The sequence below is a fragment of the Megascapheus bottae genome, chromosome 7, assembly GCF_031878675.1.
Source record: "Megascapheus bottae isolate mThoBot1 chromosome 7, mThoBot2.hap1, whole genome shotgun sequence".
NCBI lineage: Eukaryota > Metazoa > Chordata > Mammalia > Rodentia > Geomyidae > Megascapheus > Megascapheus bottae.
In genome coordinates, this window is record NC_143515.1 from 81194600 (window position 1) to 81204645 (window position 10046).

Consider the following 10046-nt stretch of genomic DNA (forward strand, 5'->3'; position numbering starts at 1 on the left):
CAGACAGAAGATCTTCCTCTCTAAAGGTGATCCCAGAAAGGGACTTCGGATGGCAGGCACAGCCTTATAAGAAACGAGAGAGGCAGGAGAAGCCTCTAAATGCCGAAGGTGGATAGCCCAGCCGTCTGAGCTCCAGTGACAGTCTGAGTCTCCTCCAGATGAAAAGTCTCCCCAAATAACTAGCGAGCAGGGAAGCCAAACCCAGTTCTGACAACACATAATCCCTAAGGGTGCCCCAGGGAAAAGCTGGAGGCAAACCAGACAGGGCCCAAGTGTGTGCATGCCTCAGGCTGGTCACCCGCCACCTTCAAACACATGAAGAGGACATGAGCACTCCCGAAGGAATCCACTGACACAAAATAGGCCAACAGACTGTTTTTAAAATTAAAAAGGACAGAGTTCTGGCCAGGGAATGACACCAACAAAAATGTTGAGTGCAGAGATGAAGAAGTTGGCAACATGGCCAGAAGAATAAATTGAGGTGAGAAGGTAGAAAAGAAAAAGTGCGGAATTGTTCAAGGAGTTGGACAGTAAGAAACAAAAGGCAGTCAGAACACAAGTCCACAAGGCACACACACAGCACCGGAAAATGAAGAGTTCTGGAACCAGAGCAGAGGAGTGCGAGAGACCCTGAATGGAGTTGCTCTAGAACACACACGAGAGACCCCGGAGAGGCGTTCCCGCATACAGGTCCCCAGCCCAGAGCCGTGCTCAAACTCTAACTCCCTTCCTACTGCCGCATGTGGTAGATGCAGAAGCCTCTCAGCTCCTCCGATGTCGGCCTTGGCCTGGTAACTTGCTCTGAGCAGAGGAATATAAGTAGATTGAACACAGCCCTCTCCCACCCAGGGACGCCACGTATCGATCCTAACAATCCCGCCTTGGACCCTGAGAAAACCATCATATTGCATGTAGCTAGATGAGGCATTTTTTAGCCTGGGTCTCAGGAAGGGAAATGCAAAGCCTGACCTTCACCCTAAATATGTGTAGAGCCATGAATACTTCGGCTGCATGTCCACACCATTTGTCATGCAGCAGTGTGTTAGAACAGTGGTCGTCTAATACACTTAGCAAGAGGACTAATTTGGCCAGACACAGAGGTTTGCTCCTGTAATTCCAGATACTTAGGAAGAGGCTAGCCTGTATAAAATGTTAAGAAGATCCATCTGAATCACAAAGCCAGACACAGCGGTACATTACCTGTAGTTCTCCTTACGAGCAACACCTGACTGCTAGCCTCTGCCTTCAGTCCCCAGAGCTGTCAAACCAAAGGAGACACAAATATAAATCTTTACGATCTAGAGACAAAGAAGAACTCCCAAAAAGACAGTTTTCCAGAGGGGAAAGAAGCAGTTCAGCTGGGTGCAATGATACAAACCTAAAATCTCAGCAATCATTATGCCAAAGCAGAAGCACCAGGCATTTGAGACCTTCTAAGACCTCAGATTCCATCTCTAGCACGGCAGATAAAAAGCAATCTATAAACCAAGAATGAACAACATCAAAAATAACTTGTTGGAGGTAAGCCTAAAAACGACAAGTCATACTTTGAACTTCCTTTTTTCCCATCTAGATTCTATATGATCAAAGGCAGAGCTCACGACATTCAGAGTCTCCAAAAGTTTCCCTCTCGAAATGTATTTCCTCGGGAACTTTCAAGAGAAAGCTAAAAACAGAAGAAGAAGACAACAATCAGGCATGGCAGGGATGTAAGAAGAAAGACATGGAACTGGGGGCGAGGCGTGATTCTCTGGGGGAGCACGAGGGACACCCGAGTTCTCAGCCCTCCGCAGGCTCATCGGGCGGGCAGCAGGAGGGGCTGTGGGCCTTGACGCCGAGGGACCGGGTGGTCTCAGCTTAGCTTTTTCAATGCCAAGCCATTAACAGGAGGAAGCAACTGGAAAATATGTGCCAACAGCACGCAAGAGACGCCCAAGAAAGCGATCCCAGGTTCAAAGGAGGTTTGAAGAGGAAGGCTGGGAGACTGGGAGAGGGGTCAGGCAGCCTGTGTGGGACAGGAGAGACTGCTGGAGCTCTGGCCTCTGAGACGGGAACGGAGACTAACGTTTACCCAGCAAAATGCTTCTCACAGATAAATGGCAGGAAGGAGAAGAGAAGCATCCACCTCTCTCTCTCTCTCTCTCTCTCTCTCTCTCTCTCTCTCTCTCTCTCTCTCTCTCTCTCTGTCTCTCTCACTCTCTCACTCTCTCTCTGTAGAAACAAGGGAATGGCTAACTCCAGAAAATGTAAAGAAATGGCAACTCATACGGAACAACGGTCAACCACAGGTAATGAGTCCATGGCGTCTTGGCAATGCTGGCCGTTGACTTACCCCATTTCCAAGGGGACTGTTTAGAAGATTTGGGGGAAGGAAATGTAGCATAAGAAAAATCACATCTTCATCTGCCATAATGGCGATATCTTAGATTGATTAATCAAAAGTGATGAAGCCCCCAAATCTTCAAAATGAAGTGGGGAATTAGAATGATGGAAGTGAGCCTAAGTGGAGATCTGTGAAATGACACAGTGATACATTTTGTCATTAAACGTGTTAATATTTAGAAAAGCAAGTTTAATCGGAAATATTTAATATATAATAATAATATCACCTTAATAACAAAGCATATTTAAACTATTCACAATAATAAAGACCCCACATCCAGAACTCCATGGACCACGTGACAGGCTGTAATGAAGCCATTTCTGCCTGGAGATTCTCAGAGAATGTTTCAAGCGTCCAGCTGCTGTGGTTGTCGGGTTTCCCCGCTAGGTAAAGAGTGCGCTCAGGCCTCAGATCCACTCCCACCCCCCGGGCCGTGGGGCTTCGCTTGGACTTCATGGGATGCAGAGCGGGGTGAGAGCCCAGCCCGAGGCAGGCACGTGTGTGTGGAGCTGGGAATGGTGAAGGCGAGGACGCCAGGTCATGGTTGCACCTATGGACTGAGCCACCGGCTGCGTGGGGCCTCCCAAATCCCCCCCCTAATCCCCAACCACTGCCTTGCAAGCGGATCCTGAGCTCCTGTTCGTCTTTCATGCAGATATTTAGCACCTGCTACTTTCCAGGCACAGCCCTGCATACTGGGAATGTCAGAAGAAGAAATGATTCCCCTTCAGAGATAAGCACGCTTCTGGGGAATGGTTCTGCATAAGGAGGCAGGGGGAACTATCACAAATTGGTATCCTCCATTCAGTGAACAGTGTGGTTTTACATTTACCGTTTCGTCTGATTCTCATTAAGAAAGAAGGAAAGAGAGTGTGTGATCTGCTTGGCCCTCCTGCTTCAGGGGAGGGAGCTAGGCTCAGGAGCTCTCCCAGGATGAATCGGAGAGGCCCGTTATGTTTTCTGAAGCCCAGGTCAGGAGTTTATAGTGACACACCCTGCCTTGAAAACGCCTCCCAGGCTTCTCCTCCAGCAGCTCCGGGAGCAGATTCAGGCTGGACCCCACGGCCTCCAGGCTACATCCACCTTGCCTCCTGTCAGGAAGGCCCTCCAGTATCTTCAGTGACTTCCCAATGTGAACCACAAAAGCCATCACGCTGAGTGGGGCCTCGGTGCAGCTCCTCCTAGTCAAGAGAGGACTGCACTGTTAGTTTTCTGGCTCCCCCAGCCTCTCAGAGGAGACAAAGGCAACTCAAGGTGTGACTCTGCGACCCAGATGAATGAGTGGCTGCTGTGATTAGATGCATATCACATCTGGCCAGACACTGATTGCACCATTCCCTTGAATCTCCAAGATTAAACCCATTGAGTCGTCAGCATTCCGTGCCAGGCACCCAAGATGTGCTGAATTCAGACATGAACAGAACTCTGCCTGTCTCCTTTGCCAGGTGTTCATGAGCTGTGAATGACAGATGGGTGATTACCGTGTAATGTGACACTGTGCTAGACACAGAAAGCAGTCTCCTGTATACATGGAGATACATTGCAAGGAAAAGATAGAGTGAAAAGGTAAGATCAGAGTGCAATGGCTCCTTCCTGTAGTTGCAGCTCCTGGGGAGGTGAGAGGACAAGGGTCACACTTCAAGACCATTCCATGGCAAAAGGTTCAGAAGATCCCATCTCCATTGAAAAAGCTGGGTGTGGTGACACATATCTGCCGTGCAAGTTACAGCAGGAAGTGTAACTAGGGAGATCATAATCCAAGCGGGTCTGATGGGAAAAAGTGGTATGGCTCAAATGGTAGAGCTCCGGCCTAGCAAGCATGAGGATGTGGCTTCAAACTCCTAAAGCTCCAACGAAACAAACAAACAAAAATAGACATTTACCCAGTCATTTCCTATATATTTGGAGTCTGCTACTGAAACCTTTTATGTTCATTTGGAGCATCTCCTGTTTTACGTGTATATGCTTCATAACATGTATTTTTCTGTGTTTGTGTGTTGAATGCCTTTATTTTGTTCTAAATGGAAGGCTTCACAAGAACGGTGCCTGTGTTGTTAACGCTTTGTGTGGAACGTGGCGGCATGCTGCAGGCCTGACAAACTCCGAGTGACACTCCACAAATATTTGCAGAAGTAATGAATGACTAAAAGTGACTACGTGTTTATTCTTTCTTGAGAAAAAAAAAAACTATCTTTTCAAGCCTCTGGATTTCAACATCTAATTATTAGGACTCGGAATTAAATATTTCAATCACCCTGAATGACTTTGTTAGAAGACAATTATAATACCGTAATTAATGAGGCATCTAACTTTGCAAGCTTTAAAACTTAATTTTCAATTAATTGCAAGTCTAATTTGTGGCTGGAATGCCGGCGACGCTGTGTACACACGAGCCGCAGGCCCGTCGACGCGCTGTGGGCACCGCCGCCATCCCCGGCCGTGGCTCCCGGGATTCTCCTGGACGGCGACCTGCACTGCCCACCCCACGGGGCTAACCATGTCATCTGTTGGATCCTGGGCTTCTTTCAGGGGGAGGCGCTGCTTCCCCAGCTTCTGGGCAAACCCTTGCCCCATGGCAGGACATTCCCCATCTCCTTGGTCTCATCAGACTCCATCCACCAGGAGGCAGATGGCACCAGCCTGCCCTCCGGAAAATTCCAGATGAAGCGGAGGTGGCCCTGGAGGGCCCAGAACACCCCACCTGGCCTCTCAGCACGAATGTAATAACCAGGTGACCAACCTCCCTTACTACGCTTACTAAGGCCACCTGTGCTCTCCCCTGGCTGTGGCTCTGGTCCCGCCAGGCTCCCTGCTCTGCCAACTTGAGTCGCCACACCCCTGCACCCAGGTAAGACAGAGCGGGAGCAGCCACATCAACAGAGAACCGGATGTTCCCCGCAGGCTGTCAGGAGCATGGCTCTCCCTTGCTGGGGAGGGGCCTGCAGCTCAACTAGAGAACAGCTCCGGGGTGACCGAGCCCCGCTCCTGTTCTGAAGGGTCATCTGTTGAAGCTGAGCCTCCCGTGTGTCCTCAAACCCCCGCTGCACAAACACTCGAAAATGCCAGTTCTGAAGCTGGGGAAGGAGGGCATGCAAACTAACGAGGCTGCGCTCTCGCTGCCCAGGGATGCCAGTCCAGCAGGGGACACATCACGGGAAATCAGCCCTAAACCAGGAGAGCAGTGCAGGTGTGATAGGCCTACCAGGGACACAGCCAGGGCCTGGGGTGGGCAGGGTGGGCAGACAGCAGCTATGTGACCATTTCGCACACTGTGACATGAATTATGCTCAGACAGAGGCAGTGGAGAGGAGATAGAAAGGGGAGGGGAGGGGAAGGGAAGAGAGAGGAGGGGAGGGGAGGGGAGGGAAGGGGAGGGAAGGGGAGGGGAGGGAAGGGGAGGGAAGGGGAGGGGAGGGGAGGGAAATGAGTGGTATTACAAGCAGGATATTTCTCACACCCTGAATAGAAAGAAAAAGAATACCTCCAAAGCTCAGCAAGATAAGAGACAGCACACTGGAGATCTTGGGGATTTTTGATGGGAAAGATGAATCTGCCTCTTGCTCCTCAGACCCTGGGTTTCTGGAGATTATACTTCGGTGTAGGCTTCCATTTTTCTGTGATGGAGAAAAAATGTGTAGACCCATCAGAAGCCTGGGGGAGCCAGGCCATTCCGGTTTTCCAGGGGTGCCATTTCCTCTGCTTTCTGCCCAGCCTCCAGGCTCAAGACCTCCAGCCTCTTCACTCCTTGCCCATCAAAACCTCTGGGCCTCATGCACAAAGACTCAGGTTCAATTCCCCAGTACCACATACATAGAAAAAGGCAGAAGTGGTGGTGTGGCTCAAGTGGTAGAGCTCTAGCCTTGAAGAAGGCCCAAAGACAGTGCTCAGGCCCCAAGTTCGAGCCCAGGACTGACAACAACAACAAAGAAAACACCACTCTGGGCCTGAGGAACTCTGGATTACATCATTGTTCATCTTCATCATCTTCATCTTCATTTCAGGCAACTGTCCCATGTCGGTTTTCAAAGGAGGAAACCAAGTCTGCACCTGAGTCCAGGCTGGTACTGCCGCCTGGCACTCAACCTTCCCTCTGATTGTCCTGGAGCACTGTGGGGGCTTTCAGATACTCACCCATCCGCCTTTGAAAGCTTCTGCCCCTAAGGATGGCTAAGAACAATCTCTCCCCTTGTTGGTGGCTGGACTTGGGCATTTTATTTCACAGTTTTAAACTCTGATGGTGATGGGACTGTGTCCCAACCATTTATCAAGTAGTACTGAAATTATTTAAAGTCTAAACCCAGAAATCAAGTTCTAGGTCATTTCACACACAGTGAAATTGGAGAAAGCTGACACTTCAGCCCAGTGAAAAACCACCTTGGGATCAAAGCGGAAGTTTTAATGGAGAAATCAGGTTTTGCCACATTTCAGGACCAGATTCACCAGGTAGATTCATCAGGATGGAAGAAGTGTGGCTGTGTGTGTGTGTGTGTGTGTGTAATGTTTACATTCTTTACAATTTACTTTTACTCATGAAAAGAGAAATTATTAGCTGGAAACCTCTAGTTAACCAAAAGAAAACATTTCCCTTCTGGTGACTCACTTCAAAAGAGTAGTACAGAAAGCTACTGGCACCATGACCTTGTATTTGAAATTCTAAAAAAAAAAAAATCACACAGGCCTAAAGACAGACAACTCGCATCTTCACATAATGGTATAAGGCGTTCTGTAGGATGGAGCATCAAAAGCAGCTGTCGGACTACTGCTCTGTGGACAGAACAATATTTCAGCATCTAATAGTGGTCTACTCACCTCAGCCACCTCTCAGGTGGGAAAGTTTCTGGGGAGACAGCCTGGAATTTGAGGGTCAGATGGCATCTTCTCCAAGTATGCTCTGAACAAGACCTCGGGCTATGGTTCTTATTGTTTCACATTTAAGTCAGTTGCCAATTTTTAAAACCAGGCTCCTCTTGACACACAAAAGAATCTGATAACCCAATCACAGGCCGCCATGACCATCACTCCTGCCCTTTCTGGATTTCGGTCTCTACACTCTTACAGACAGCCTGCTTTCTTCCTGTCTCTTACAAGTACATGTGTGTCTCCCATGACATTCACACATCCACTGTAGACATAGGGGTTTTGAACCAGTCCTGTGCAAAGCTTAGTCCATATGTATGGAATTCATTGTCCTAAAGTCCTTTGTTTAGAGGGCAGGTCTTGGGGAGAACTGTGAGCAGAGGGGCTGAGGATACTTAGCTGACAGGAGACATTCCCTGGTCACCAAGGTGGTTCTCCCAGGGCCAGGCTTATCCATTGTACTCCCATGTGCTGACCCCTGCGATTTCCCCAAAGAGGGAAACTCGATTGCATGATTTGTGGTCGTGGGGGACTGCGTTCGCGATAAAATAAATAAATAAATAAAATAAAGAAGGGGGGACTCTAGGATGAGGCAGGTTTGTCTGTGGTGTTTGCACATTTCCAGAGCCGAGGAGTCTCGGGGGGAGAAGCTCTGTCTGTGGGGTGGCTTCTCCCCACTGTGGACGCCCTGACAAGAGGCTCTGAACCTCCAGTAAGCTTCACCTCTTGTTCCCCTTAATGGTATACTACCCCTCTACACTGCGTGCCTTGCTTGAAAAAATAAAATAAAGAAACCCCTCCAGGAACAAGGAACTCACTACCTGTCAAAGCATCCTGTTTGTTTGTTTGTTTCCATTGACAGGCATTTGGCAGTGTATAAACAAACGCTCAGCACCTCTCAGTTGGTGCTAGAAGACAATTTTTACAAGTATCAGTATGTTTTCTAACGTGATTGTCGCAGCTGCCGTGTGTGGGGAGCGAACGCTTCTTTCTTCCTCTTGTAAGTGAAAGCACGGGAAGCTCAGCAACTCCAGGAGCCACGAATGACTTAGAGCAGGGCTAAGCCGGCCTCGCGGCCCGACTGAAGCCCACAGGCGGTGGGTGAGACACTTGGACTCTGACACGTCCTCAGAGTCCACTAGGCCACGAGAGCGCAGAGTGTGCCATCCACAACAGGGCGGCTCACGCCAGAATGGTGACAAAGGCCAAGGGTTTCTGGGGTTGCGCATGGAGACACTGGCTTTCTAAAAGAAACGCTCAGGGCCGGGAGTGTGGCCCAGTGGTAGAGTGCTTGCCTAGCATGCACGAAGACCCAGGTTCAATTCCTTGGTACCACATACATAGGAAAAAAGCGGGAGGTGGTGCTGTGGCCCAAGTGATAGAGCTCTAGCCTTGAGGAAAGCCCAAGGACAGTGCTCAGGCCCTGAGTTCAGTCCCCGGAACTGGCAGAGAGTGAGAGAGAGGGAGGGAGAGAGGGGCCCAGGGATGGTCTGGAGCAGGCCGCTCTGCGGGGGAGGGGGCTCTGACAGCGCCAGCCTGGAGCTGTGGCCACACTGTGCCACCTGACGCCTGCCTGAAACCCAGACAGCTCCTTGACAAGGAAGTGCACAGTGACACTCAGGTTTGGAGAAGGCTATCTGAGAGGATTCATTTCTCCATAAAGTGATCTTTCCACCCCGGAATCACTGCGAGAGCCTCGGGCAGGAAGAGGTGATTGCTGTCCAGATTTTTCATTTAATGTGATTACTCCTTCAAAACAGTTTCCTTAAGCTGAATTGTGCCTCCATCCCCTAACACTTTGCATCTAGCACAGCTTTGTGCCCCTTTCCTGCTGCCTTTTTTGCCAGGCATCTTACCTACTGCTGGGGACAGAAGTGATTTAAATTCCATTGTTAACATGAATAAATAAATGCTATTGTGCCTGACAAATCTTCCTGCACATTTAGAGGACCCAGCGACTCTACCTTGACTCTGGTTTTCATTTCCCGATCATTACCTTGGAGCTATCATGCAAATTTCTTCTTGGCTCCTATTGTGAAGGCTAGTCTGTCTTTCCCTTTCTGTTTTTTTTTTTTCCTCATTGATTAGGAATAATTTTCTTTTAATATAATGGCATAGATATTGGCTTGTTTTAGTTAACATACTTGAACCAGTTTTTCCAGCCTGAGAGCTCGTCATTCAACCGCAAAAAGTGCTCCCTATCTGTATTGATTACATCAATACACTCTATTATCCATCTGCCTTCTTTACCAGGTTTATTTGATAACTTCACATTGCATCCCACACAGCTTTACACATTCCTCTCATCTTTCCATCCCTCTGCCTTTTCTTGCTGGTTTTGCTTACTTTCTCTAGATTTGTCTTCCAATTCACTAAGTCTTCCATCAGCTTTGTTTAGTCATTCACTTAACACAGTCATCGTTTTCATTTTAAACTCATTTCAGCAACTCAGTTACTAAAACTTTTGCTTCCTTTCTTTTCAATTCTTATAACAGCCTCATCCCCTTTTTTTAAAAAAAAAATTTAAATCATGTTTGTTCTTTCTTATTTATTTATTTATTTATTTGCCAGTCCCGGGCTTAAGCTCAGGACCTGAACACTGTCCTTGGATTTTTCTCAAGGCTAGAGCTCTACCACTTGAGCCTCAGCACCACTTCCGGCTTTTTCTAAGTATATGGTACCAAGGAATCGAACCTGGTCTTCGTGCATGCTAGGCAAGCACTCTACCACCAGGCCAAACTCCCAGCCAGCCTCATCCCCTTTTAATGCTTCCTTTTAACTTCTCAAACATGCCTACATATTTGCC

General features: G+C 48.5%; 1 pseudogene; it reads left to right on the plus strand.

Annotated features, from left to right (window-relative positions):
* The first annotated feature begins 7631 nt into the window (after window positions 1-7631).
* Window positions 7632-7786, plus strand: LOC150061129 (U1 spliceosomal RNA; annotated as a pseudogene).
* The last annotated feature ends 2260 nt before the right edge of the window (window positions 7787-10046 follow it).